The sequence below is a fragment of the Nicotiana attenuata genome, unplaced genomic scaffold (genome assembly GCF_001879085.1).
Source record: "Nicotiana attenuata strain UT unplaced genomic scaffold, NIATTr2, whole genome shotgun sequence".
Lineage (NCBI taxonomy): Eukaryota > Viridiplantae > Streptophyta > Magnoliopsida > Solanales > Solanaceae > Nicotiana > Nicotiana attenuata.
The window spans coordinates 9,261-13,770 of record NW_017679244.1 but is presented as its reverse complement, the minus strand read 5'-3'; the positions used below and the strand labels follow the sequence as shown (position 1 = coordinate 13,770).

The following is a 4,510-nucleotide window of genomic DNA, read 5'->3' as shown; positions in this document are numbered from 1 at the left end:
TCATCAATATTTCTTCTATATTTATATGATTAGAAGACGCACCAGGCTCGTTGACATTATTCCGGGTGAACCCAAACGCATCATTAATCATAATTTCCATTGGATCTTGGGGTTGTAAATTATCTTCTATGATATGGGTGCTCTGAGAAGTCTGTTGCACGGTTGCATTTGATTCTTCACCATGCCAATACCAAAATTTGTAGTTTTTTGGGAAAGGTTTAAGAATCAGGTGCTCTTTAACTACATCTCTTCTTTGCCATTTGTTAAAACCAAATTTTGGACATGGACACTTAATTACACGCCCATCAACTGACCCGTGCTCAAAAGCAAAATCCAAAACTTGTCTTAGACCATCTGCATATTCCGGTGTGTTTCGTGGTTTGCTAATCCAAGATTTATCAATTGGCATGGCTAGAAAGGAAGACATAAGTTAACATCACAATATTAAAACTAAAAAGATAGTTCAAAAGCTTCTATGTGACAAACATAACCTCTGAATATATCCACTTAATTTGAAAAGCCATTGCCAACTTAATTAACATGAAAAGTCACATCACTTCTACATTAATTAATTTTGAATGCAAACTCATATTGTAATCTCTTCAACTACAGAATTGTTGAATGTCAAATACAGCTCTTTAAATGGTAAACAAATTAAGAAATGGTCTATTTGGTACTTGAAACGAAAGTACTATTTTCGTTTCTTGTACAGTTAAAGTTGAACTTCAGATTATTCCTGCATTTTTGCTTTTAGTTTCAAAATCCATAAAGCCTAAGGCAAAACATAACCTGCAATAATTAGTGAATATATCCACTTAATCTGAACTAAGTTTTTCTCTTAAAAAATTTGCTCATACACAGTGTCAAACTGTTAACTTACTACTTCAGATTCTTACAGTTAGATATCATATCTTTTTACCTATACAATTGGTAACCGTTTGATAGATTAGTTGAACCTATTATAACAGAAAGCTCTGCTAATCCGCTAGTGACAAAAAAATAATCAATCTACCTTTTAATAAAAAGAAATCTGCTCAAAAGAAAGGACAAAATTAAACTGATACCTCTCAAATGTTCTACTGCCGACGTCGATCCCAATAGCTACACCAATAGATTTTGATCTCTCGGCTACATATCAAGATACCAAACAAAGCAGCAAACGTTTAAAGAAGTACTAAACTAATTGAACAGAAAAATAACAAAAAATGGACTTAAAAAAAAAAACTAAAACCATTAGAACATTAATGTCTTTCTAGTAAAAGATTACTATTTTGGATGTTATATATTTAATTGTCTGAATGAATCATAGATTATCAGACTGAGGAAAAAAAATTAGCACAAAATTGGGGAAAATCGCTACATGCATCAACCCTAACAAAGAGAAAAAGAAGTTTTGGTACTAAACATGAACCCTAATCGCTACATTAGCTGAGATTATTGAAGCTGCTAAATGAATTTCACGGATTCTTCTAGCCGGAGAAACAGATTGGGAGAAATAGAAGAATACGAAGTTTCAGGAATATCTTTCAAGTTTCACAAAAACATGGCCAAATGCAATCCCGAAGAGAAGATTGATTCTTGTGCACAGGTTGCTGGCCGAATTCTTCTAAAGGAGGTAACTAAAAAAAGAGATTAATCTAAGTTTCCACGCCGTATTGAGCATGACAGCCGCCGGAGCAACGGGATATACATTAAATCAAATGCTTCAATTTCTTGGTGTTAGCAATGTTGACGTTATTAGAGGGGAACGGATTACCTCAGCTGCAATTGTTTGGAGATTGTGAGTTCTCTATCCAACAGCCTTCAATAAGGTTGAATCATGGGAAAATTGGGGGAAATAGAAATTGGGGGAAAGGTAAACGAGACCTATGGAGGGAAAGGGGAAATTCTGGAGGGAGTCTCAAAATAGTGGGGGAAATACTAAAACTTATCGAGGGAATAATTTTGGGTAAAGTATTACGGCGTTTCTAACCGCCACAATAGGAAATAATCGCCGCTATAAAAAAAATTTAATCTGGCAGCTGGTAAAACGCCATTTTTAAATATATTTTGTGGCGGTTATTTGGAACCGCCGTAATATAACCGCCACAATAATTTTGATTTTTTGTAGTGCCGGTACACTGAGCTCCCGCTATGCGCGACCATGTTCTAACTTCATAAAGACATACAAAGAAAATAGAAATACAAAGAACCAAACTCAACGGAGTTGTTGTCATCCCTGGCGAATGAGTAGTTTGAAGGTTATCTTCTCTTCTTCAATAAATAAATTTCTATTATTTTTCTCTTATGCGATCGTCTTAATAATAGGATAACAAATATATACCCAGTATATCTTCATTACCAAAAAATGAGTGCAAAAAAATAAGAAGAAGAAACAAAACTCACCTGAAGTGAGAACTACAATTGAGGGTCATAACAGACAAATTGCATAAAGAGGAGAGATTTGAAATTACACATGAAACTGCACCAAACAAACATCGAAATCCCTAATTTTCCATGTTCGTCTTTCTCCAAGTCCCATTTTTTTCTCAAACAAATATCAAAATTCGTAAACTACCAAAGAAGGCAAAAAAAAAAAAAGAAAAGAAAAGAAACTCAAATTTGCAAGTAATTAGTACTTGCTAAGTGAAGAAACCAGATATATATGAAAAATAAAGAAAATTGATAGATATTATACCGGCGATTATGTCGGAATCTGATCTCTTCTTGCCAAGAGGTTTCGGATTCTTCTGTCAGCTTCAACACTCTCAATTGTTGTCTCTCAGTGTTACAACACACCTGAAGGGATGTTTCTTAATCCCATTTTGTGGAGGCATGCAGATTTTAAATTTAGCAATTGACATTTGATCATTAACTCCACTCCGTCTGAGGATGAAATGTTGTGCTCAACTCAACCCGTGTGCCCAACTCACGCTGAACTGCTCTCCAGAAATGCGAGGTAAACTGCGTACCTCGATCAGAAATGATGGACACGGGCACACCATGAAGTCGAACAATCTCCCGAATATAGATCTCAGGTAACCTCTCAGAAGAATAGGAGACTGCCACAGGAATGAAATGTCATTATTCTTGATTCATCTTTGTTGTCTTTTGTTTTTTCTATCATCATTCTTACGGCTATGAAATCAACGTACGCGAGAGAAAACAAATAAAAGCTAGTGTAATCGAATCTAATATTGAGAAAATTATCCGTATTTAGAAATCACAACCAAATTTAGGTATAAAATCTTTCATCTATTTTATGAAATTATAGAGCTACATCAAAATTTGAAATTGGAATTTGGATATTTGAAATTTTCTGACCCTGTTATTTTGGATGGAATTGCAAATTGGCGTAATGCAGTAAACCCGTGGGACTAAATATAATAGTGATTATTTCAGTACTGATTCTAATAACACGCGTTATTTTCACACTTGTTCTGTTCAAGAATTTTTGTTGTTTCGATGAGCTATTCGATGTGTTTGATATTACGTGTTGACTTAGGCTGCAGTAGTACACTCGCACAAGCATACATCGTAGCATGCCACTTATACCAGTATAAGAGTATGAAACTTGACATTTATTAATCATGCCCATGTGTTCTTGTATTATCCGTTTTCATGTTGCTATTGAGCCTGTGATTATGCCGGACGGATTGTGATTGTGAGCCTGTGATCATGCCGGACGGATTGTGATTGTGAGCCTGTGACTATGCCGGAAGGATTGTGATTGTGGGTCTGTGACTATGTCGGGCGGATTGTGACTGTGAGACTGTGACTATGCTGGGTGAATTGTGATTTTGGCACGTGAGTTATCCATGTGGTTGTGATTCAAGATGTGGGCACAAGGTGCCGTGTATATGATGGTGGGTTGAGACCCGGGACTTGTGACTATGATATGAGGTATCACGGAGTGATTTCGTTGTGAAACTTGTGTTAGAACGGCGTGATTAATGGGTTTTCCTTTGTGTTCCTTATTTGGTTTTAATGATACTTCACGGTGTTCTTATTGCTTTGTTGTCTATATCACATGTTGATGTTGTTGCCATTTACTTCCTTATCTAAAATAAATTAAAATTCTCTGTAATCTAGTGATACGGTGCATGAAATTGTTGCTCGATCGTGCAAGGAGCAGCAGAGACAAATTGAGGTATAGGCTCATGTTCTTGTATCGCTTCTCAACCTTTTTACTTTTTCTTTAGAAGAGTAATCTGTGTTAGCCTCTAATTATTTTAGTCCATTTGATCTATTGACAATTTAGTACAACTACACCCCCCCGCCCCCCTTCCCTACACACAAAAAAAATGATGAGAGACATCTTACCAGATATTTTAAACGTGGTGAGTCTATATGCACAAACATTTGCATCACACAACTTAATTTCAGAAGCCTAATTTATGTTAAGTGCAAGTCTTTGCTATGCACCCTCAATGAGACACCGCGTAGCACAATAACATGCTTTGCCTGCAGATGCCACAATACGTTTTTATTAAATACTGTGTGGTGTTCCATAAGCTGTTAAGTCTGCTGA

The 4,510-nt window shown here is 35.9% G+C and overlaps 2 long non-coding RNA genes across 2 annotated transcripts; one reads left to right on the top strand and one right to left on the bottom strand.

Moving 5' to 3' along the window:
• Positions 1–34: 34 nt before the first annotated feature.
• Positions 35–1,855, bottom strand: LOC109221730. The gene is made up of 3 exons (XR_002067296.1): positions 1,757–1,855; positions 1,065–1,128; positions 35–411 (listed from the first exon to the last, which is right to left on the bottom strand). It is a non-coding gene; the product is annotated as an uncharacterized LOC109221730 (long non-coding RNA).
• A 1,117-nt stretch (positions 1,856–2,972) lies between these two features.
• Positions 2,973–4,264, top strand: LOC109221731. Its single transcript, XR_002067297.1, has 2 exons — positions 2,973–3,017; positions 4,072–4,264. It is a non-coding gene; the product is annotated as an uncharacterized LOC109221731 (long non-coding RNA).
• The last annotated feature ends 246 nt before the right edge of the window (positions 4,265–4,510 follow it).